This window comes from Pleurodeles waltl, chromosome 6 (assembly GCF_031143425.1).
Source record: "Pleurodeles waltl isolate 20211129_DDA chromosome 6, aPleWal1.hap1.20221129, whole genome shotgun sequence".
NCBI lineage: Eukaryota > Metazoa > Chordata > Amphibia > Caudata > Salamandridae > Pleurodeles > Pleurodeles waltl.
The window spans coordinates 85,813,256-85,837,880 of record NC_090445.1 but is presented as its reverse complement, the minus strand read 5'-3'; the positions used below and the strand labels follow the sequence as shown (position 1 = coordinate 85,837,880).

Sequence of the window (24,625 nt, the reverse complement as noted above, 5' to 3'; positions counted from 1 at the left end):
TGCGCGCCACGGCACCCTGCTGCGCCCCCACAGCCACCCAGGGCCGCTGTCCTCGCACTTGCTCAGCAGGGTCCATTATCAATTACCCCGGCCTCTGGAGTGCAGGCCGGGGGCGCTACGTCTGGCGCCTTCTAGGTGCTGCACTTGCTGCCTCTTAGCGACACACCGGAGAGCAGGATGCATTTAAGCATGCAATCTTCCATTCCGCTAAAGTCAACCATGCAAGTGCTTAGGAAAAATATATCACCGCTCTCAACAGGCACGGACCACCTTCTCTGAGAGCTACCGCTCCCAGCCGCAGCAGAAGATAAACACCAAATACCCTGGCAGAAATCGCCAGCCGCACATGGGCCGGATTGCAGGCTACCCCACCGCATCTTCCTGCTGAGTTGGCCTCTAAGAGAAGTGGGCGCTTGCTGCAGCGTGGACTTTCCCCTTTCAGCAGGGGTCATCCAGTGAGGTCCATGGTCAGCCAGGCGATCTACCTGGCACGGTAGCTCAAAGCTGGCTTCTCTTGCTTTTAAAAGTGAAAAAAGCCCGACATTCCTCCGGCGAGTGGAACCCACCCCTGAACATGAGCCTGGAGTCAAACTTTGCCCATGTGAACAAGTGACACACCCATTTACAGCACACTGTTTTCACACAGATAAGTATATGTGCATACATTTTTTAATTCCAGATCTTTTATTAGAAATAAAACAAAGAACAGAGACGAATAGCTTCAGTTGTTACCCTATATGCCAGATTTCTTTCGATGCATGAACCAATCAGCTGTTTCCCAGTCTACGAAGGTATTACAGGTACGGATGGCATTTTGTGCCATTATGAGACCCGATGTTAATTCTACATTGATTGAACCTATATTTATGAGGCTGCATACGAAGTTATATTTTGAGAGGCTACTTATTTACCAAGTGTTCTCCTTACTTCACTGGTTCACAAGATGCACACAAAATAAGATGACATTACATACTGTGTTCCAGTATCTGCTCAGTATCCACAGAGCATTGTGCACCTTATATTTAATGTTTTATTATGGAGTTTTGGTCTGTTTGAACATTAATACAAATACACACTTTTAACAAATGGGTTCTGTGGTTGTATAAAGTTTAGGTTAAGAATGTTTCAGAGTGAGCCTGGTGTAAAGTAATAAATTATAGAATTGTTTTCCTTGGCACTTTTTTTTTTTAACACAAAAACAAAAAGTTTTTAATGAATGATTTTTGTGGAATCAACTTCATAACGCCTCTTTGTTCTACCCAGGGTCCTTGGTGTTAAGGTCCAGTTCTGGATTACAGTGCCTCCCACCTGCTGTGAAGCAGTCACTTTAATTCTTCTGTTGAGCCAACTTTCTCAAGTTTGTGAAACACAGTCACTATAAATACTACCGCCCTGTTCTTTATTTGTAAAAAAAATGTTTTCAGTTTATTAACACTTCCCTGGAAATGGTGCTGGAGCGTGGACAGCAGTGATTCCCAAACTGTGCGCTGTGGCACCCCGAAAGTTCCTTGAGAAAAGGAGAGCCAAAAAGCAGTCCCTCAGCCAAAGGACCTGATTCAGACGAGGCCAAATCTGTCAGTTTGGGATCCATCTTGATTAAAAATGGAGCGCCGCCACTCACTAGAGATAGCTCACTTTGGGTTTTCCAGAAAGCACAAGGCTCTCTGGGCCCAACCAACCAGAACTTCAGGGTTAACAGGGATACCTGATGCCTTAGCCTAAAAACCCAGCTCCAAGATCTTAGTAGGAGGGCCTGAGACATCCAGGAGTTTGTCCTGACAGCCTCACCAGGCACGATCAATGCCCTTTTTAAGGTCTTTGGAGAAATTCTTAAGATAGGTTACCAGGGTGGGATCTATCTCCGTAGTCTCAGTAACCTTTGAGGGAAAATCATGTCTAGGACATTCAGATCTCAGCCGAGACCTGACATCTTTGTCGAAACAATGCCGAATGTGTGCTTGAACGTATTCGGCTACCTCCGAAGGCGGAGCCCAGGAGTAAGATCTAGGGCGGACAGTATCTTCGGGTTCGAAAGTGAGTACTTTCAGAGGCTGAGAAGCCACTTGAGTGTGCCGTGATTTGGCTTTTCATTTACAGGGAGGAGAATCAGTGTCCTTATCCGGATTGTTAGAGGAAGACGAGGAATCTGAATCCTCCTTACTCTCAGCTCTTAGATGAAGAGACTATGAGGATGAGAAACAGTTCGCCCTAGTCAAGGATTCTACAATTTGTTCAAATCAGCTTGGTGAGGGTTTGCAACAGAACTTGAGCCGGAAGGGTCTTGCGAAAACGGCAGCTCTTCCTGGCTGCTGCAATGTGGGACCCAGCCCTGCTGATCAGTGAAACCCAATAAGAGATGCTTAATCGTCTGGGTAGCTTTATCTAAGGCCACATTGACTGTGTGCCGAACACCAGCATCGAGGGCATAGACAAGGTCTCGCTCAAATGACCCCACGGAGTCATCATAAAAGGTAACTTCCCCAGATTCTCCTTCATAACCATCCATGCTGTAGAGCAGTGGTTCCCAACCTGTGGTCCGGGGACCCCTAGGAGTCCGCAAAGCCTCCTCTGGGGGCCGTGATTACTTAGAAAATCAAATAATAGTAACAGATTAGGTCCCCAGCTTTCAGTAATGACTCAGTGGGGGGTCCCCAGATTCCAATAATGGTTCATTGGGGGTCCCCAGGTTCCAGTAGTGATAAAGTGGGGGTTCACACAAGTCAAAAGGTTGGGAAGCACTGCTGTAGAGTGTCAGGTCAGAAAAGTGGGAATTTGAAAGGGGCAGAGGAAACTGCCAATAGGAACTTCAAATAAAGTGGGAAGTAAAGCTGACAAACTTCAAAGCAGGCTAATATGCTCAGGGAGGGCCACAAGCCAGTAGTAAAGTGTGGGGGGAGGCCTGCTTAGAATAGAATAAATTCCACTAATAAAGTGGCATTTGAGAACGGCAAAGTAGGTAGGGACGTGCGCAGGGGGTGGGCTGCTTTAGAGTATTTCCATTGAAGTAAAGAGACATAGACAGGCAGGCGACTGTAAGCGGAGACAGGTGCATATATGTAACCAGAGTCCTATCCAGAGAGTCAGATGCATATATGTGCACAGAGGAAAGTTTGGACAGACAAATGTATGTACCCAGAGGCAGGTCCAAAGAGACAGATACATGTATATACCCTGAGACAGGCTGAGCGAGAGAGATGCATGTTTGTAGCTAGAGGCAGGTCTAGGGAAAGTGGTCAATGAGACTGGAGCAGAGCAAGAGGTAGAGAAAGGGAGAGGATCATGACTGAAGTCAGAGGTCTTAAAAAGAAATGACTTCTACTGACAACACTCCCTGGTGCATCACAGAAAAGAGATATATTGCCCAAGCTTAGCTAAAGGAGCAGGGTTATCTCACTTGGTAGTGCACGAGCCTTTTAATATCAGGGTCACGGGTTCGAGCCCCCAGTTAAGCAATCAGTATTTTTTTGTTTAAGGTTTATTCCAATTTTTTTTACAGACTTCCTGCTTTTCACCAATACTACTCAGGCTTTGAAAACACAACTCCTGCAGTTTGCCTCACAATCTCTCCCATCATATTCCACAGCGCTTTCCACTCACGAAAGGTGCCTCAAAGCCGGGTTTAGCCCTGCCTCCTCTAAACACATCCAGAAACCTGTACTTTAATCCCCAAAAATTCTAGCTATTGCGTCACGAATTTTCAATTCTATTAAGGACACGGAGGCGCGGATTGTCACAGCAGCCAATCAATGTTAAAAACTACATATCCCAACATTCCCAGTAGTCCATAACATGCCCAATCCCAGGCCTGCTCTCCATATAAATATCTCTGCCTCCTTAGTCCTTCATCTTTCTTTGCAATAACCAAACAAAATAACCTGCACTCTAAGAATTGAAATCTTCCAACTCCAACGAAGAAAACAAATTGAAGCCACCAACCGAACCCTGGTGCACGTTCCATGCCGGTATCGTCTCTCCTAGTACTCATGCGCCCTTGTTATCCGATCCTGTTAATGAAAGGAAACAGTGCTAATAATCTGCTATTGACTATTAAGAAAAAATATGGATGGCTATCTCAATAATACATATAAAATCATCATATATGAATTGTGCTGTAACTTTCTGCATTATGCCAGCGTGCCCTATGCCAGTCTGTGCTTGTGATAGGTCCCATCTGTCCTTTAGGTCTCTACTTTGTGTCAGTCAGCCCTATGCCAGTCTGCACCTGTGATCCTTCTACAGCTCCATGCTTCAAATCTTTGCACAGTGCCAGTCTACCTTGTGCCAGTCCCGACGTTCATACTTCACATCAGTGCTGTAGCTATGCCCTATGCCAGTCTGCACCTGTGAGGCTTATTAAACACCATATTGCAGCTGCCTACATTGTGCCAATCTGTCACGTGCCAGTCTGTAGCTGTGATGCTTCATATCAGTGCTGTAGGTCTTTGCATTGTGCCAGTCTGCCTTGTGCCAGTCTGCACATGTGATGCTTCACATCAGTGCTGTAGCTCTGCATGGCAGCAGTCTACTATGCTCCAGCCATTCCTGTGATACTTCACATCAGTGCTGTAGCTCTCTGCATTGCACCAGTCTGCCCTGTGTCAGTCTGTATCTTGACACTTCACATCAGTGCTGTAGCTCTCTGCATTGCACGAGCCTGTCCTGTGCCAGTCTGCACCTGTGATCCTTCCACACCTCCAGGGTACAGGGCTTTGCATTGCACCAGTCTGTTCTGCACCAGCCTGTACCTGAGGTGCTTCTTGATTACAGTGGTGTAGCTGTCTGCACTGTGCCAGTCTGTTCCTGTGATGCTTCTGCGCAGCTTTGGTGCAGCTGTTTGCACTGCGCCAGTGTGGCCTTCTGAGACAGTCCCTGCCAGGGCCTCACAAGCGCCCTGTAGCTGTGCTATTGAGTTGTACGTTGACTGTGTTCAGCTGCTGTAGCTCACTGTAGGCCGGCTGTGAGGCGCTGCGGGCTCAGTCTGTCCTTCACAGTCTCTCTGTGGGAGTGTGTGTTTGTCATGTCCTTGAATCCAGCGAAAAAAGGAAGTATAAATGAGATGCAGAAAAGCCCCATTCTCTAGCTGCTGGACAGACACGCGTCCTTGAGCCTCCTGCAGAGGTGCAGAGCTGCCAGGGGTGCCAGGGGCTGGAGGCGGAGAGCGTCTGCTTTGGAATATTTCCATTGAAGTGAAGGGAGAGGGCGAACGGGGAGCGGAGAGGCGGCTTCCTAGCAGTGAGTGTGGAGTGTCAGCTTGGTCCATCCAGAGGCAGGCAGGGGGTGTGATGAGACTGAGGCAGAGCGAGAGGTAGAGACAGAGGGAGCTGCAGCACTGGAAGCGGAAGCTTTAAAATAGGACCGCAAGGGCCCTTTAATGTGGCCCGGCTAGCTCAGTCGGTAGAGCATGAGACTCTTAATCTCAGGGTCGTGGGTTCGAGCCCCACGTTGGGCGCTGATACATTTTTTTGTGCTGTACTGTTTTTTAATCTTCGGGTTCGCACCTCCAACAGTGGTTTTATAAAAATTAACAGCGCCCTTTCGGGACTTCACTTTACAATTTCGTTATTTATGTCTGCACACGGGCGGGGACGAGAGCTCTTTATGTCTGCACACGGGCGGGGACGAGAGCTCTCTTCATGTTCACACTTGTAGGGGGTCGCTGCTCCCCGTCCTCTAACTCCGCTGCTGCGCCGCACTCCCATGACCTGTGTGTAAATATGGAGAGTTTAAGTAAGCAAAAACAATGTTGTGTCAGAAGTGGGATTTGAACCCACGCCTCCAATCGGAGACCAGAACACCCAGCTGAGGGGAAGAGACAGCTCTTGAGTCTGGCGCCTTAGACCGCTCGGCCATCCTGACAACTGAGAAAGAGGGGGCCGGATATGATATCATCACGCATGTGACACGCCTCCGCGAGCTCTGTTTCTGGGTTTTATCGGGGTGCCCTTTAGCAGGACACACCTTCGTGTCTCACCTGGCAGCCAGGGCCCGAGGGCCCAACCTCACACTCTTTAACCCTAATCCCCGCTTTACACCAACCAGGAACCGCAGCCCTCGGCTCCGCTGCCTTTCCAGTGCTCGTCTCTCGCTCCTCCTCAGAGGCTCGTGCCGGCTGCAGGGAACCCAAACTGCGCGCCACGGCACCCTGCTGCGCCCCCACAGCCACCCAGGGCCGCTGTCCTCGCACTTGCTCAGCAGGGTCCATTATCAATTACCCCGGCCTCTGGAGTGCAGGCCGGGGGCGCTACGTCTGGCGCCTTCTAGGTGCTGCACTTGCTGCCTCTTAGCGACACACCGGAGAGCAGGATGCATTTAAGCATGCAATCTTCCATTCCGCTAAAGTCAACCATGCAAGTGCTTAGAAAAAATATATCACCGCTCTCAACAGGCACGGACCACCTTCTCTGAGAGCTACCGCTCCCAGCCGCAGCAGAAGATAAACACCAAATACCCTGGCAGAAATCGCCAGCCGCACATGGGCCGGATTGCAGGCTACCCCACCGCATCTTCCTGCTGAGTTGGCCTCTAAGAGAAGTGGGCGCTTGCTGCAGCGTTGACTTTCCCCTTTCAGCAGGGGTCATCCAGTGAGGTCCATGGTCAGCCAGGCGATCTACCTGGCACGGTAGCTCAAAGCTGGCTTCTCTTGCTTTTAAAAGTGAAAAAAGCCCGACATTCCTCCGGCGAGTGGAACCCACCCCTGAACATGAGCCTGGAGTCAAACTTTGCCCATGTGAACAAGTGACACACCCATTTACAGCACACTGTTTTCACACAGATAAGTATATGTGCATACATTTTTTAATTCCAGATCTTTTATTAGAAATAAAACAAAGAACAGAGACGAATAGCTTCAGTTGTTACCCTATATGCCAGATTTCTTTCGATGCATGAACCAATCAGCTGTTTCCCAGTCTACGAAGGTATTACAGGTACGGATGGCATTTTGTGCCATTATGAGACCCGATGTTAATTCTACATTGATTGAACCTATATTTATGAGGCTGCATACGAAGTTATATTTTGAGAGGCTACTTATTTACCAAGTGTTCTCCTTACTTCACTGGTTCACAAGATGCACACAAAATAAGATGACATTACATACTGTGTTCCAGTATCTGCTCAGTATCCACAGAGCATTGTGCACCTTATATTTAATGTTTTATTATGGAGTTTTGGTCTGTTTGAACATTAATACAAATACACACTTTTAACAAATGGGTTCTGTGGTTGTATAAAGTTTAGGTTAAGAATGTTTCAGAGTGAGCCTGGTGTAAAGTAATAAATTATAGAATTGTTTTCCTTGGCACTTTTTTTTTTTAACACAAAAACAAAAAGTTTTTAATGAATGATTTTTGTGGAATCAACTTCATAACGCCTCTTTGTTCTACCCAGGGTCCTTGGTGTTAAGGTCCAGTTCTGGATTACAGTGCCTCCCACCTGCTGTGAAGCAGTCACTTTAATTCTTCTGTTGAGCCAACTTTCTCAAGTTTGTGAAACACAGTCACTATAAATACTACCGCCCTGTTCTTTATTTGTAAAAAAAATGTTTTCAGTTTATTAACACTTCCCTGGAAATGGTGCTGGAGCGTGGACAGCAGTGATTCCCAAACTGTGCGCTGTGGCACCCCGAAAGTTCCTTGAGAAAAGGAGAGCCAAAAAGCAGTCCCTCAGCCAAAGGACCTGATTCAGACGAGGCCAAATCTGTCAGTTTGGGATCCATCTTGATTAAAAATGGAGCGCCGCCACTCACTAGAGATAGCTCACTTTGGGTTTTCCAGAAAGCACAAGGCTCTCTGGGCCCAACCAACCAGAACTTCAGGGTTAACAGGGATACCTGATGCCTTAGCCTAAAAACCCAGCTCCAAGATCTTAGTAGGAGGGCCTGAGACATCCAGGAGTTTGTCCTGACAGCCTCACCAGGCACGATCAATGCCCTTTTTAAGGTCTTTGGAGAAATTCTTAAGATAGGTTACCAGGGTGGGATCTATCTCCGTAGTCTCAGTAACCTTTGAGGGAAAATCATGTCTAGGACATTCAGATCTCAGCCGAGACCTGACATCTTTGTCGAAACAATGCCGAATGTGTGCTTGAACGTATTCGGCTACCTCCGAAGGCGGAGCCCAGGAGTAAGATCTAGGGCGGACAGTATCTTCGGGTTCGAAAGTGAGTACTTTCAGAGGCTGAGAAGCCACTTGAGTGTGCCGTGATTTGGCTTTTCATTTACAGGGAGGAGAATCAGTGTCCTTATCCGGATTGTTAGAGGAAGACGAGGAATCTGAATCCTCCTTACTCTCAGCTCTTAGATGAAGAGACTATGAGGATGAGAAACAGTTCGCCCTAGTCAAGGATTCTACAATTTGTTCAAATCAGCTTGGTGAGGGTTTGCAACAGAACTTGAGCCGGAAGGGTCTTGCGAAAACGGCAGCTCTTCCTGGCTGCTGCAATGTGGGACCCAGCCCTGCTGATCAGTGAAACCCAATAAGAGATGCTTAATCGTCTGGGTAGCTTTATCTAAGGCCACATTGACTGTGTGCCGAACACCAGCATCGAGGGCATAGACAAGGTCTCGCTCAAATGACCCCACGGAGTCATCATAAAAGGTAACTTCCCCAGATTCTCCTTCATAACCATCCATGCTGTAGAGCAGTGGTTCCCAACCTGTGGTCCGGGGACCCCTAGGAGTCCGCAAAGCCTCCTCTGGGGGCCGTGATTACTTAGAAAATCAAATAATAGTAACAGATTAGGTCCCCAGCTTTCAGTAATGACTCAGTGGGGGGTCCCCAGATTCCAATAATGGTTCATTGGGGGTCCCCAGGTTCCAGTAGTGATAAAGTGGGGGTTCACACAAGTCAAAAGGTTGGGAAGCACTGCTGTAGAGTGTCAGGTCAGAAAAGTGGGAATTTGAAAGGGGCAGAGGAAACTGCCAATAGGAACTTCAAATAAAGTGGGAAGTAAAGCTGACAAACTTCAAAGCAGGCTAATATGCTCAGGGAGGGCCACAAGCCAGTAGTAAAGTGTGGGGGGAGGCCTGCTTAGAATAGAATAAATTCCACTAATAAAGTGGCATTTGAGAACGGCAAAGTAGGTAGGGACGTGCGCAGGGGGTGGGCTGCTTTAGAGTATTTCCATTGAAGTAAAGAGACATAGACAGGCAGGCGACTGTAAGCGGAGACAGGTGCATATATGTAACCAGAGTCCTATCCAGAGAGTCAGATGCATATATGTGCACAGAGGAAAGTTTGGACAGACAAATGTATGTACCCAGAGGCAGGTCCAAAGAGACAGATACATGTATATACCCTGAGACAGGCTGAGCGAGAGAGATGCATGTTTGTAGCTAGAGGCAGGTCTAGGGAAAGTGGTCCATGAGACTGGAGCAGAGCAAGAGGTAGAGAAAGGGAGAGGATCATGACTGAAGTCAGAGGTCTTAAAAAGAAATGACTTCTACTGACAACACTCCCTGGTGCATCACAGAAAAGAGATATATTGCCCAAGCCTAGCTAAAGGAGCAGGGTTATCTCACTTGGTAGTGCACGAGCCTTTTAATATCAGGGTCACGGGTTCGAGCCCCCAGTTAAGCAATTAGTATTTTTTTGTTTAAGGTTTATTCCAATTTTTTTTACAGACTTCCTGCTTTTCACCAATACTACTCAGGCTTTGAAAACACAACTCCTGCAGTTTGCCTCACAATCTCTCCCATCATATTCCACAGCGCTTTCCACTCACGAAAGGTGCCTCAAAGCCGGGTTTAGCCCTGCCTCCTCTAAACACATCCAGAAACCTGTACTTTAATCCCCAAAAATTCTAGCTATTGCGTCACGAATTTTCAATTCTATTAAGGACACGGAGGCGCGGATTGTCACAGCAGCCAATCAATGTTAAAAACTACATATCCCAACATTCCCAGTAGTCCATAACATGCCCAATCCCAGGCCTGCTCTCCATATAAATATCTCTGCCTCCTTAGTCCTTCATCTTTCTTTGCAATAACCAAACAAAATAACCTGCACTCTAAGAATTGAAATCTTCCAACTCCAACGAAGAAAACAAATTGAAGCCACCAACCGAACCCTGGTGCACGTTCCATGCCGGTATCGTCTCTCCTAGTACTCATGCGCCCTTATTATCCGATCCTGTTAATGAAAGGAAACAGTGCTAATAATCTGCTATTGACTATTAAGAAAAAATATGGATGGCTATCTCAATAATACATATAAAATCATCATATATGAATTGTGCTGTAACTTTCTGCATTATGCCAGCGTGCCCTATGCCAGTCTGTGCTTGTGATAGGTCCCATCTGTCCTTTAGGTCTCTACTTTGTGTCAGTCAGCCCTATGCCAGTCTGCACCTGTGATCCTTCTACAGCTCCATGCTTCAAATCTTTGCACAGTGCCAGTCTACCTTGTGCCAGTCCCGACGTTCATACTTCACATCAGTGCTGTAGCTATGCCCTATGCCAGTCTGCACCTGTGAGGCTTATTAAACACCATATTGCAGCTGCCTACATAGTGCCAATCTGTCACGTGCCAGTCTGTAGCTGTGATGCTTCATATCAGTGCTGTAGGTCTTTGCATTGTGCCAGTCTGCCTTGTGCCAGTCTGCACATGTGATGCTTCACATCAGTGCTGTAGCTCTGCATGGCAGCAGTCTACTATGCTCCAGCCATTCCTGTGATACTTCACATCAGTGCTGTAGCTCTCTGCATTGCACCAGTCTGCCCTGTGTCAGTCTGTATCTTGACACTTCACATCAGTGCTGTAGCTCTCTGCATTGCACGAGCCTGTCCTGTGCCAGTCTGCACCTGTGATCCTTCCACACCTCCAGGGTACAGGGCTTTGCATTGCACCAGTCTGTTCTGCACCAGCCTGTACCTGAGGTGCTTCTTGATTACAGTGGTGTAGCTGTCTGCACTGTGCCAGTCTGTTCCTGTGATGCTTCTGCGCAGCTTTGGTGCAGCTGTTTGCACTGCGCCAGTGTGGCCTTCTGAGACAGTCCCTGCCAGGGCCTCACAAGCGCCCTGTAGCTGTGCTATTGAGTTGTACGTTGACTGTGTTCAGCTGCTGTAGCTCACTGTAGGCCGGCTGTGAGGCGCTGCGGGCTCAGTCTGTCCTTCACAGTCTCTCTGTGGGAGTGTGTGTTTGTCATGTCCTTGAATCCAGCGAAAAAAGGAAGTATAAATGAGATGCAGAAAAGCCCCATTCTCTAGCTGCTGGACAGACACGCGTCCTTGAGCCTCCTGCAGAGGTGCAGAGCTGCCAGGGGTGCCAGGGGCTGGAGGCGGAGAGCGTCTGCTTTGGAATATTTCCATTGAAGTGAAGGGAGAGGGCGAACGGGGAGCGGAGAGGCGGCTTCCTAGCAGTGAGTGTGGAGTGTCAGCTTGGTCCATCCAGAGGCAGGCAGGGGGTGTGATGAGACTGAGGCAGAGCGAGAGGTAGAGACAGAGGGAGCTGCAGCACTGGAAGCGGAAGCTTTAAAATAGGACCGCAAGGGCCCTTTAATGTGGCCCGGCTAGCTCAGTCGGTAGAGCATGAGACTCTTAATCTCAGGGTCGTGGGTTCGAGCCCCACGTTGGGCGCTGATACATTTTTTTGTGCTGTACTGTTTTTTAATCTTCGGGTTCGCACCTCCAACAGTGGTTTTATAAAAATTAACAGCGCCCTTTCGGGACTTCACTTTACAATTTCGTTATTTATGTCTGCACACGGGCGGGGACGAGAGCTCTTTATGTCTGCACACGGGCGGGGACGAGAGCTCTCTTCATGTTCACACTTGTAGGGGGTCGCTGCTCCCCGTCCTCTAACTCCGCTGCTGCGCCGCACTCCCATGACCTGTGTGTAAATATGGAGAGTTTAAGTAAGCAAAAACAATGTTGTGTCAGAAGTGGGATTTGAACCCACGCCTCCAATCGGAGACCAGAACACCCAGCTGAGGGGAAGAGACAGCTCTTGAGTCTGGCGCCTTAGACCGCTCGGCCATCCTGACAACTGAGATAGGTGGAGGCCGGATATGATATCATCACGCATGTGACACGCCTCCGCGAGCTCTGTTTCTGGGTTTTATCGGGGTGCCCTTTAGCAGGACACACCTTCGTGTCTCACCTGGCAGCCAGGGCCCGAGGGCCCAACCTCACACTCTTTAACCCTAATCCCCGCTTTACACCAACCAGGAACCGCAGCCCTCGGCTCCGCTGCCTTTCCAGTGCTCGTCTCTCGCTCCTCCTCAGAGGCTCGTGCCGGCTGCAGGGAACCCAAACTGCGCGCCACGGCACCCTGCTGCGCCCCCACAGCCACCCAGGGCCGCTGTCCTCGCACTTGCTCAGCAGGGTCCATTATCAATTACCCCGGCCTCTGGAGTGCAGGCCGGGGGCGCTACGTCTGGCGCCTTCTAGGTGCTGCACTTGCTGCCTCTTAGCGACACACCGGAGAGCAGGATGCATTTAAGCATGCAATCTTCCATTCCGCTAAAGTCAACCATGCAAGTGCTTAGGAAAAATATATCACCGCTCTCAACAGGCACGGACCACCTTCTCTGAGAGCTACCGCTCCCAGCCGCAGCAGAAGATAAACACCAAATACCCTGGCAGAAATCGCCAGCCGCACATGGGCCGGATTGCAGGCTACCCCACCGCATCTTCCTGCTGAGTTGGCCTCTAAGAGAAGTGGGCGCTTGCTGCAGCGTGGACTTTCCCCTTTCAGCAGGGGTCATCCAGTGAGGTCCATGGTCAGCCAGGCGATCTACCTGGCACGGTAGCTCAAAGCTGGCTTCTCTTGCTTTTAAAAGTGAAAAAAGCCCGACATTCCTCCGGCGAGTGGAACCCACCCCTGAACATGAGCCTGGAGTCAAACTTTGCCCATGTGAACAAGTGACACACCCATTTACAGCACACTGTTTTCACACAGATAAGTATATGTGCATACATTTTTTAATTCCAGATCTTTTATTAGAAATAAAACAAAGAACAGAGACGAATAGCTTCAGTTGTTACCCTATATGCCAGATTTCTTTCGATGCATGAACCAATCAGCTGTTTCCCAGTCTACGAAGGTATTACAGGTACGGATGGCATTTTGTGCCATTATGAGACCCGATGTTAATTCTACATTGATTGAACCTATATTTATGAGGCTGCATACGAAGTTATATTTTGAGAGGCTACTTATTTACCAAGTGTTCTCCTTACTTCACTGGTTCACAAGATGCACACAAAATAAGATGACATTACATACTGTGTTCCAGTATCTGCTCAGTATCCACAGAGCATTGTGCACCTTATATTTAATGTTTTATTATGGAGTTTTGGTCTGTTTGAACATTAATACAAATACACATTTTTAACAAATGGGTTCTGTGGTTGTATAAAGTTTAGGTTAAGAATGTTTCAGAGTGAGCCTGGTGTAAAGTAATAAATTATAGAATTGTTTTCCTTGGCACTTTTCTTTTAGAACACAAAAATAAAAAGTTTTTAATGAATGATTTTTGTGGAATCAACTTCATAACGCCTCTTTGTTCTACCCAGGGTCCTTGGTGTTAAGGTCCAGTTCTGGATTACAGTGCCTCCCACCTGCTGTGAAGCAGTCACTTTAATTCTTCTGTTGAGCCAACTTTCTCAAGTTTGTGAAACACAGTCACTATAAATACTACCGCCCTGTTCTTTATTTGTAAAAAAAATGTTTTCAGTTTATTAACACTTCCCTGGAAATGGTGCTGGAGCGTGGACAGCAGTGATTCCCAAACTGTGCGCTGTGGCACCCCGAAAGTTCCTTGAGAAAAGGAGAGCCAAAAAGCAGTACCTCAGCCAAAGGACCTGATTCAGACGAGGCCAAATCTGTCAGTTTGGGATCCATCTTGATTAAAAATGGAGCGCCGCCACTCACTAGAGATAGCTCACTTTGGGTTTTCCAGAAAGCACAAGGCTCTCTGGGCCCAACCAACCAGAACTTCAGAGTTAACAGGGATACCTGATGCCTTAGCCTAAAAACCCAGCTCCAAGATCTTAGTAGGAGGGCCTGAGACATCCAGGAGTTTGTCATGACAGCCTCACCAGGCACGATCAATGCCCTTTTTAAGGTCTTTGGAGAAATTCTTAAGATAGGTTACCAGGGTGGGATCTATCTCCGTAGTCTCAGTAACCTTTGAGGGAAAATCATGTCTAGGACATTCAGATCTCAGCCGAGACCTGACATCTTTGTCGAAACAATGCCGAATGTGTGCTTGAACGTATTTGGCTACCTCCGAAGGCGGAGCCCAGGAGTAAGATCTAGGGCGGACAGTATCTTCGGGTTCGAAAGTGAGTACTTTCAGAGGCTGAGAAGCCACTTGAGTGTGCCGTGATTTGGCTTTTCATTTACAGGGAGGAGAATCAGTGTCCTTATCCGGATTGTTAGAGGAAGACGAGGAATCTGAATCCTCCTTACTCTCAGCTCTTAGATGAAGAGACTATGAGGATGAGAAACAGTTCGCCCTAGTCAAGGATTCTACAATTTGTTCAAATCAGCTTGGTGAGGGTTTGCAACAGAACTTGAGCCGGAAGGGTCTTGCGAAAACGGCAGCTCTTCCTGGCTGCTGCAATGTGGGACCCAGCCCTGCTGATCAGTGAAACCCAATAAGAGATGCTTAATCGTCTGGGTAGCTTTATCTAAGGCCACATTGACTGTGTGCCGAACACCAGCATCGAGGGCATAGACAAGGTCTCGCTCAAATGACCCCACGGAGTCATCATAAAAGGTAACTTCCCCAGATTCTCCTTCATAACCATCCATGCTGTAGAGCAGTGGTTCCCAACCTGTGGTCCGGGGACCCCTAGGAGTCCGCAAAGCCTCCTCTGGGGGCCGTGATTACTTAGAAAATCAAATAATAGTAACAGATTAGGTCCCCAGCTTTCAGTAATGACTCAGTGGGGGGTCCCCAGATTCCAATAATGGTTCATTGGGGGTCCCCAGGTTCCAGTAGTGATAAAGTGGGGGTTCACACAAGTCAAAAGGTTGGGAAGCACTGCTGTAGAGTGTCAGGTCAGAAAAGTGGGAATTTGAAAGGGGCAGAGGAAACTGCCAATAGGAACTTCAAATAAAGTGGGAAGTAAAGCTGACAAACTTCAAAGCAGGCTAATATGCTCAGGGAGGGCCACAAGCCAGTAGTAAAGTGTGGGGGGAGGCCTGCTTAGAATAGAATAAATTCCACTAATAAAGTGGCATTTGAGAACGGCAAAGTAGGTAGGGACGTGCGCAGGGGGTGGGCTGCTTTAGAGTATTTCCATTGAAGTAAAGAGACATAGACAGGCAGGCGACTGTAAGCGGAGACAGGTGCATATATGTAACCAGAGTCCTATCCAGAGAGTCAGATGCATATATGTGCACAGAGGAAAGTTTGGACAGACAAATGTATGTACCCAGAGGCAGGTCCAAAGAGACAGATACATGTATATACCCTGAGACAGGCTGAGCGAGAGAGATGCATGTTTGTAGCTAGAGGCAGGTCTAGGGAAAGTGGTCAATGAGACTGGAGCAGAGCAAGAGGTAGAGAAAGGGAGAGGATCATGACTGAAGTCAGAGGTCTTAAAAAGAAATGACTTCTACTGACAACACTCCCTGGTGCATCACAGAAAAGAGATATATTGCCCAAGCCTAGCTAAAGGAGCAGGGTTATCTCACTTGGTAGTGCACGAGCCTTTTAATATCAGGGTCACGGGTTCGAGCCCCCAGTTAAGCAATCAGTATTTTTTTGTTTAAGGTTTATTCCAATTTTTTTTACAGACTTCCTGCTTTTCACCAATACTACTCAGGCTTTGAAAACACAACTCCTGCAGTTTGCCTCACAATCTCTCCCATCATATTCCACAGCGCTTTCCACTCACGAAAGGTGCCTCAAAGCCGGGTTTAGCCCTGCCTCCTCTAAACACATCCAGAAACCTGTACTTTAATCCCCAAAAATTCTAGCTATTGCGTCACGAATTTTCAATTCTATTAAGGACACGGAGGCGCGGATTGTCACAGCAGCCAATCAATGTTAAAAACTACATATCCCAACATTCCCAGTAGTCCATAACATGCCCAATCCCAGGCCTGCTCTCCATATAAATATCTCTGCCTCCTTAGTCCTTCATCTTTCTTTGCAATAACCAAACAAAATAACCTGCACTCTAAGAATTGAAATCTTCCAACTCCAACGAAGAAAACAAATTGAAGCCACCAACCGAACCCTGGTGCACGTTCCATGCCGGTATCGTCTCTCCTAGTACTCATGCGCCCTTGTTATCCGATCCTGTTAATGAAAGGAAACAGTGCTAATAATCTGCTATTGACTATTAAGAAAAAATATGGATGGCTATCTCAATAATACATATAAAATCATCATATATGAATTGTGCTGTAACTTTCTGCATTATGCCAGCGTGCCCTATGCCAGTCTGTGCTTGTGATAGGTCCCATCTGTCCTTTAGGTCTCTAATTTGTGTCAGTCAGCCCTATGCCAGTCTGCACCTGTGATCCTTCTACAGCTCCATGCTTCAAATCTTTGCACAGTGCCAGTCTACCTTGTGCCAGTCCCGACGTTCATACTTCACATCAGTGCTGTAGCTATGCCCTATGCCAGTCTGCACCTGTGAGGCTTATTAAACACCATATTGCAGCTGCCTACATTGTGCCAATCTGTCACGTGCCAGTCTGTAGCTGTGATGCTTCATATCAGTGCTGTAGGTCTTTGCATTGTGCCAGTCTGCCTTGTGCCAGTCTGCACATGTGATGCTTCACATCAGTGCTGTAGCTCTGCATGGCAGCAGTCTACTATGCTCCAGCCATTCCTGTGATACTTCACATCAGTGCTGTAGCTCTCTGCATTGCACCAGTCTGCCCTGTGTCAGTCTGTATCTTGACACTTCACATCAGTGCTGTAGCTCTCTGCATTGCACGAGCCTGTCCTGTGCCAGTCTGCACCTGTGATCCTTCCACACCTCCAGGGTACAGGGCTTTGCATTGCACCAGTCTGTTCTGCACCAGCCTGTACCTGAGGTGCTTCTTGATTACAGTGGTGTAGCTGTCTGCACTGTGCCAGTCTGTTCCTGTGATGCTTCTGCGCAGCTTTGGTGCAGCTGTTTGCACTGCGCCAGTGTGGCCTTCTGAGACAGTCCCTGCCAGGGCCTCACAAGCGCCCTGTAGCTGTGCTATTGAGTTGTACGTTGACTGTGTTCAGCTGCTGTAGCTCACTGTAGGCCGGCTGTGAGGCGCTGCGGGCTCAGTCTGTCCTTCACAGTCTCTCTGTGGGAGTGTGTGTTTGTCATGTCCTTGAATCCAGCGAAAAAAGGAAGTATAAATGAGATGCAGAAAAGCCCCATTCTCTAGCTGCTGGACAGACACGCGTCCTTGAGCCTCCTGCAGAGGTGCAGAGCTGCCAGGGGTGCCAGGGGCTGGAGGCGGAGAGCGTCTGCTTTGGAATATTTCCATTGAAGTGAAGGGAGAGGGCGAACGGGGAGCGGAGAGGCGGCTTCCTAGCAGTGAGTGTGGAGTGTCAGCTTGGTCCATCCAGAGGCAGGCAGGGGGTGTGATGAGACTGAGGCAGAGCGAGAGGTAGAGACAGAGGGAGCTGCAGCACTGGAAGCGGAAGCTTTAAAATAGGACCGCAAGGGCCCTTTAATGTGGCCCGGCTAGCTCAGTCGGTAGAGCATGAGACTCTTAATCTCAGGGTCGTGGGTTCGAGCCCCACGTTGGGCGCTGATACATTTTTTTGTGCTGTACTGTTTTTTAATCTTCGGGTTCGCACCTCCAACAGTGGTTTTATAAAAATTAACAGCGCCCTTTCGGGACTTCACTTTACAATTTCGTTATTTATGTCTGCACACGGGCGGGGACGAGAGCTCTTTATGTCTGCACACGGGCGGGGACGAGAGCTCTCTTCATGTTCACACTTGTAGGGGGTCGCTGCTCCCCGTCCTCTAACTCCGCTGCTGCGCCGCACTCCCATGACCTGTGTGTAAATATGGAGAGTTTAAGTAAGCAAAAACAATGTTGTGTCAGAAGTGGGATTTGAACCCACGCCTCCAATCGGAGACCAGAACACCCAGCTGAGGGGAAGAGACAGCTCTTGAGTCTGGCGCCTTAGACCGCTCGGCCATCCTGACAACTGAGATAGGTGGAGGCCGGATATGATATCATCACGCATGTGACACGCCTCCGCGAGCTCTGTTTCTGGGTTTTATCGGGGTGCCCTTTAGCAGGACACACCTTCGTGTCTCACCTGGCAGCCAGGGCCCGAGGGCCCAACCTCACACTCTTTAACCCTAATCCCCGCTTTACACCAACCAGGAACCGCAGCCCTCGGCTCCGCTGCCTTTCCAGTGCTCGTCTCTCGCTCCTCCTCAGAGGCTCGTGCCGGCTGCAGGGAACCCAAACTGCGCGCCACGGCACCCTGCTGCGCCCCCACAGCCACCCAGGGCCGCTGTCCTCGCACTTGCTCAGCAGGGTCCATTATCAATTACCCCGGCCTCTGGAGTGCAGGCCGGGGGCGCTACGTCTGGCGCCTTCTAGGTGCTGCACTTGCTGCCTCTTAGCGACACACCGGAGAGCAGGATGCATTTAAGCATGCAATCTTCCATTCCGCTAAAGTCAACCATGCAAGTGCTTAGGAAAAATATATCACCGCTCTCAACAGGCACGGACCACCTTCTCTGAGAGCTACCGCTCCCAGCCGCAGCAGAAGATAAACACCAAATACCCTGGCAGAAATCGCCAGCCGCACATGGGCCGGATTGCAGGCTACCCCACCGCATCTTCCTGCTGAGTTGGCCTCTAAGAGAAGTGGGCGCTTGCTGCAGCGTGGACTTTCCCCTTTCAGCAGGGGTCATCCAGTGAGGTCCATGGTCAGCCAGGCGATCTACCTGGCACGGTAGCTCAAAGCTGGCTTCTCTTGCTTTTAAAAGTGAAAAAAGCCCGACATTCCTCCGGCGAGTGGAACCCACCCCTGAACATGAGCCTGGAGTCAAACTTTGCCCATGTGAACAAGTGACACACCCATTTACAGCACACTGTTTTCACACAGATAAGTATATGTGCATACATTTTTTAATTCCAGATCTTTTATTAGAAATAAAACAAAGAACAGAGACGAATAGCTTCAGTTGTTACCCTATATGCCAGATTTCTTTCGATGCATGAACCAATCAGCTGTTTCCCAGTCTACGAAGGTATTACAGGTACGGATGGCATTTTGTGCCATTATGAGACCCGATGTTAATTCTACATTGATTGAACCTATATTTATGAGGCTGCATACGAAGTTATATTTTGAGAGGCTACTTATTTACCAAGTGTTCTCCTTACTTCACTGGTTCACAAGATGCACACAAAATAAGATGACATTACATACTGTGTTCCAGTATCTGCTCAGTATCCACAGAGCATTGTGCACCTTATATTTAATGTTTTATTATGGAGTTTTGGTCTGTTTGAACATTAATACAAATACACACTTTTAACAAATGGGTTCTGTGGTTGTATAAAGTTTAGGTTAAGAATGTTTCAGAGTGAGCCTGGTGTAAAGTAATAAATTATAGAATTGTTTTCCTTGGCACTTTTTTTTTTTAACACAAAAACAAAAAGTTTTTAATGAATGATTTTTGTGGAATCAACTTCATAACGCCTCTTTGTTCTACCCAGGGTCCTTGGTGTTAAGGTCCAGTTCTGGATTACAGTGCCTCCCACCTGCTGTGAAGCAGTCACTTTAATTCTTCTGTTGAGCCAACTTTCTCAAGTTTGTGAAACACAGTCACTATAAATACTACCGCCCTGTTCTTTATTTGTAAAAAAAATGTTTTCAGTTTATTAACACTTCCCTGGAAATGGTGCTGGAGCGTGGACAGCAGTGATTCCCAAACTGTGCGCTGTGGCACCCCGAAAGTTCCTTGAGAAAAGGAGAGCCAAAAAGCAGTCCCTCAGCCAAAGGACCTGATTCAGACGAGGCCAAATCTGTCAGTTTGGGATCCATCTTGATTAAAAATGGAGCGCCGCCACTCACTAGAGATAGCTCACTTTGGGTTTTCCAGAAAGCACAAGGCTCTCTGGGCCCAACCAACCAGAACTTCAGGGTTAACAGGGATACCTGATGCCTTAGCCTAAAAACCCAGCTCCAAGATCTTAGTAGGAGGGCCTGAGACATCCAGGAGTTTGTCCTGACAGCCTCACCAGGCACGATCAATGCCCTTTTTAAGGTCTTTGGAGAAATTCTTAAGATAGGTTACCAGGGTGGGATCTATCTCCGTAGTCTCAGTAACCTTTGAGGGAAAATCATGTCTAGGACATTCAGATCTCAGCCGAGACCTGACATCTTTGTCGAAACAATGCCGAATGTGTGCTTGAACGTATTCGGCTACCTCCGAAGGCGGAGCCCAGGAGTAAGATCTAGGGCGGACAGTATCTTCGGGTTCGAAAGTGAGTACTTTCAGAGGCTGAGAAGCCACTTGAGTGTGCCGTGATTTGGCTTTTCATTTACAGGGAGGAGAATCAGTGTCCTTATCCGGATTGTTAGAGGAAGACGAGGAATCTGAATCCTCCTTACTCTCAGCTCTTAGATGAAGAGACTATGAGGATGAGAAACAGTTCGCCCTAGTCAAGGATTCTACAATTTGTTCAAATCAGCTTGGTGAGGGTTTGCAACAGAACTTGAGCCGGAAGGGTCTTGCGAAAACGGCAGCTCTTCCTGGCTGCTGCAATGTGGGACCCAGCCCTGCTGATCAGTGAAACCCAATAAGAGATGCTTAATCGTCTGGGTAGCTTTATCTAAGGCCACATTGACTGTGTGCCGAACACCAGCATCGAGGGCATAGACAAGGTCTCGCTCAAATGACCCCACGGAGTCATCATAAAAGGTAACTTCCCCAGATTCTCCTTCATAACCATCCATGCTGTAGAGCAGTGGTTCCCAACCTGTGGTCCGGGGACCCCTAGGAGTCCGCAAAGCCTCCTCTGGGGGCCGTGATTACTTAGAAAATCAAATAATAGTAACAGATTAGGTCCCCAGCTTTCAGTAATGACTCAGTGGGGGGTCCCCAGATTCCAATAATGGTTCATTGGGGGTCCCCAGGTTCCAGTAGTGATAAAGTGGGGGTTCACACAAGTCAAAAGGTTGGGAAGCACTGCTGTAGAGTGTCAGGTCAGAAAAGTGGGAATTTGAAAGGGGCAGAGGAAACTGCCAATAGGAACTTCAAATAAAGTGGGAAGTAAAGCTGACAAACTTCAAAGCAGGCTAATATGCTCAGGGAGGGCCACAAGCCAGTAGTAAAGTGTGGGGGGAGGCCTGCTTAGAATAGAATAAATTCCACTAATAAAGTGGCATTTGAGAACGGCAAAGTAGGTAGGGACGTGCGCAGGGGGTGGGCTGCTTTAGAGTATTTCCATTGAAGTAAAGAGACATAGACAGGCAGGCGACTGTAAGCGGAGACAGGTGCATATATGTAACCAGAGTCCTATCCAGAGAGTCAGATGCATATATGTGCACAGAGGAAAGTTTGGACAGACAAATGTATGTACCCAGAGGCAGGTCCAAAGAGACAGATACATGTATATACCCTGAGACAGGCTGAGCGAGAGAGATGCATGTTTGTAGCTAGAGGCAGGTCTAGGGAAAGTGGTCCATGAGACTGGAGCAGAGCAAGAGGTAGAGAAAGGGAGAGGATCATGACTGAAGTCAGAGGTCTTAAAAAGAAATGACTTCTACTGACAACACTCCCTGGTGCATCACAGAAAAGAGATATATTGCCCAAGCCTAGCTAAAGGAGCAGGGTTATCTCACTTGGTAGTGCACGAGCCTTTTAATATCAGGGTCACGGGTTCGAGCCCCCAGTTAAGCAATTAGTATTTTTTTGTTTAAGGTTTATTCCAATTTTTTTTACAGACTTCCTGCTTTTCACCAATACTACTCAGGCTTTGAAAACACAACTCCTGCAGTTTGCCTCACAATCTCTCCCATCATATTCCACAGCGCTTTCCACTCACGAAAGGTGCCTCAAAGCCGGGTTTAGCCCTGCCTCCTCTAAACACATCCAGAAACCTGTACTTTAATCCCCAAAAATTCTAGCTATTGCGTCACGAATTTTCAATTCTATTAAGGACACGGAGGCGCGGATTGTCACAGCAGCCAATCAATGTTAAAAACTACATATCCCAACATTCCCAGTAGTCCATAACATGCCCAATCCCAGGCCTGCTCTCCATATAAATATCTCTGCCTCCTTAGTCCTTCATCTTTCTTTGCAATAACCAAACAAAATAACCTGCACTCTAAGAATTGAAATCTTCCAACTCCAACGAAGAAAACAAATTGAAGCCACCAACCGAACCCTGGTGCACGTTCCATGCCGGTATCGTCTCTCCTAGTACTCATGCGCCCTTATTATCCGATCCTGTTAATGAAAGGAAACAGTGCTAATAATCTGCTATTGACTATTAAGAAAAAATATGGATGGCTATCTCAATAATACATATAAAATCATCATATATGAATTGTGCTGTAACTTTCTGCATTATGCCAGCGTGCCCTATGCCAGTCTGTGCTTGTGATAGGTCCCATCTGTCCTTTAGGTCTCTACTTTGTGTCAGTCAGCCCTATGCCAGTCTGCACCTGTGATCCTTCTACAGCTCCATGCTTCAAATCTTTGCACAGTGCCAGTCTACCTTGTGCCAGTCCCGACGTTCATACTTCACATCAGTGCTGTAGCTATGCCCTATGCCAGTCTGCACCTGTGAGGCTTATTAAACACCATATTGCAGCTGCCTACATAGTGCCAATCTGTCACGTGCCAGTCTGTAGCTGTGATGCTTCATATCAGTGCTGTAGGTCTTTGCATTGTGCCAGTCTGCCTTGTGCCAGTCTGCACATGTGATGCTTCACATCAGTGCTGTAGCTCTGCATGGCAGCAGTCTACTATGCTCCAGCCATTCCTGTGATACTTCACATCAGTGCTGTAGCTCTCTGCATTGCACCAGTCTGCCCTGTGTCAGTCTGTATCTTGACACTTCACATCAGTGCTGTAGCTCTCTGCATTGCACGAGCCTGTCCTGTGCCAGTCTGCACCTGTGATCCTTCCACACCTCCAGGGTACAGGGCTTTGCATTGCACCAGTCTGTTCTGCACCAGCCTGTACCTGAGGTGCTTCTTGATTACAGTGGTGTAGCTGTCTGCACTGTGCCAGTCTGTTCCTGTGATGCTTCTGCGCAGCTTTGGTGCAGCTGTTTGCACTGCGCCAGTGTGGCCTTCTGAGACAGTCCCTGCCAGGGCCTCACAAGCGCCCTGTAGCTGTGCTATTGAGTTGTACGTTGACTGTGTTCAGCTGCTGTAGCTCACTGTAGGCCGGCTGTGAGGCGCTGCGGGCTCAGTCTGTCCTTCACAGTCTCTCTGTGGGAGTGTGTGTTTGTCATGTCCTTGAATCCAGCGAAAAAAGGAAGTATAAATGAGATGCAGAAAAGCCCCATTCTCTAGCTGCTGGACAGACACGCGTCCTTGAGCCTCCTGCAGAGGTGCAGAGCTGCCAGGGGTGCCAGGGGCTGGAGGCGGAGAGCGTCTGCTTTGGAATATTTCCATTGAAGTGAAGGGAGAGGGCGAACGGGGAGCGGAGAGGCGGCTTCCTAGCAGTGAGTGTGGAGTGTCAGCTTGGTCCATCCAGAGGCAGGCAGGGGGTGTGATGAGACTGAGGCAGAGCGAGAGGTAGAGACAGAGGGAGCTGCAGCACTGGAAGCGGGAGCTTTAAAATACACAGTAGAATCGGCACACGTGTGTTTCTTCAGAGGAGTCACACAAAGGACCGCAAGGTTTGTGTTATGTGGCCCGGCTAGCTCAGTCGGTAGAGCATGAGACTCTTAATCTCAGGGTCGTGGGTTCGAGCCCCACGTTGGGTGCTGATACATTTTTTTTGTGCTGTACTGTTTTTTTTATCTTCGGGTTCGCACCTCCAACAGTGGTTTTATAAAAATTAACAGCGCCCTTTCGGGACTTCACTTTACAATTTCGTTATTTATGTCTGCACACGGGCGGGGACGAGAGCTCTTTATGTCTGCACACGGGCGGGGACGAGAGCTCTCTTCATGTTCACACTTGTAGGGGGTCGCTGCTCCCCGTCCTCTAACTCCGCTGCTGCGCCGCACTCCCATGACCTGTGTGTAAATATGGAGAGTTTAAGTGAGCAAAAACAATGTTGTGTCAGAAGTGGGATTTGAACCCACGCCTCCAATCGGAGGCCAGAACACCCAGCTGAGGGGAAGAGACAGCTCTTGAGTCTGGCGCCTTAGACCGCTCGGCCATCCTGACAACTGAGATAGGTGAAGGCCGGATATGATATCATCACGCATGTGACACGCCTCCGCGAGCTCTGTTTCTGGGTTTTATCGGGGTGCCCTTTAGCAGGACACACCTTCCTGTCTCACCTGGCAGCCAGGGCCCGAGGGCCCAACCTCACACTCTTTAACCCTAATCCCCGCTTTACACCAACCAGGAACCGCAGCCCTCGGCTCCGCTGCCTTTCCAGTGCTCGTCTCTCGCTCCTCCTCAGAGGCTCGTGCCGGCTGCAGGGAACCCAAACTGCGCGCCACGGCACCCTGCTGCGCCCCCACAGCCACCCAGGGCCGCTGTCCTCGCACTTGCTCAGCAG

General features: G+C 48.4%; 7 non-coding genes across 7 annotated transcripts; 4 read left to right on the top strand and 3 right to left on the bottom strand.

Moving 5' to 3' along the window:
- The first annotated feature begins 5,376 nt into the window (after positions 1 to 5,376).
- TRNAK-CUU (transfer RNA lysine (anticodon CUU)) lies at positions 5,377 to 5,449 on the top strand. Its single transcript has one exon. It is a non-coding gene; the product is annotated as a tRNA-Lys (tRNA).
- A 297-nt stretch (positions 5,450 to 5,746) lies between these two features.
- TRNAL-CAA (transfer RNA leucine (anticodon CAA)) lies at positions 5,747 to 5,856 on the bottom strand. Its single transcript has 2 exons — positions 5,819 to 5,856; positions 5,747 to 5,792 (listed from the first exon to the last, which is right to left on the bottom strand). It is a non-coding gene; the product is annotated as a tRNA-Leu (tRNA).
- A 5,646-nt stretch (positions 5,857 to 11,502) lies between these two features.
- TRNAK-CUU (transfer RNA lysine (anticodon CUU)) lies at positions 11,503 to 11,575 on the top strand. Its single transcript has one exon. It is a non-coding gene; the product is annotated as a tRNA-Lys (tRNA).
- Positions 11,576 to 11,872: 297 nt separating this feature from the next.
- On the bottom strand, positions 11,873 to 11,982 carry TRNAL-CAA (transfer RNA leucine (anticodon CAA)). The gene is made up of 2 exons: positions 11,945 to 11,982; positions 11,873 to 11,918 (listed from the first exon to the last, which is right to left on the bottom strand). It is a non-coding gene; the product is annotated as a tRNA-Leu (tRNA).
- Positions 11,983 to 17,629: 5,647 nt separating this feature from the next.
- TRNAK-CUU (transfer RNA lysine (anticodon CUU)) lies at positions 17,630 to 17,702 on the top strand. The gene has a single exon. It is a non-coding gene; the product is annotated as a tRNA-Lys (tRNA).
- Positions 17,703 to 17,999: 297 nt separating this feature from the next.
- TRNAL-CAA (transfer RNA leucine (anticodon CAA)) lies at positions 18,000 to 18,109 on the bottom strand. The gene is made up of 2 exons: positions 18,072 to 18,109; positions 18,000 to 18,045 (listed from the first exon to the last, which is right to left on the bottom strand). It is a non-coding gene; the product is annotated as a tRNA-Leu (tRNA).
- A 5,694-nt stretch (positions 18,110 to 23,803) lies between these two features.
- TRNAK-CUU (transfer RNA lysine (anticodon CUU)) lies at positions 23,804 to 23,876 on the top strand. Its single transcript has one exon. It is a non-coding gene; the product is annotated as a tRNA-Lys (tRNA).
- Positions 23,877 to 24,625: the final 749 nt, after the last annotated feature.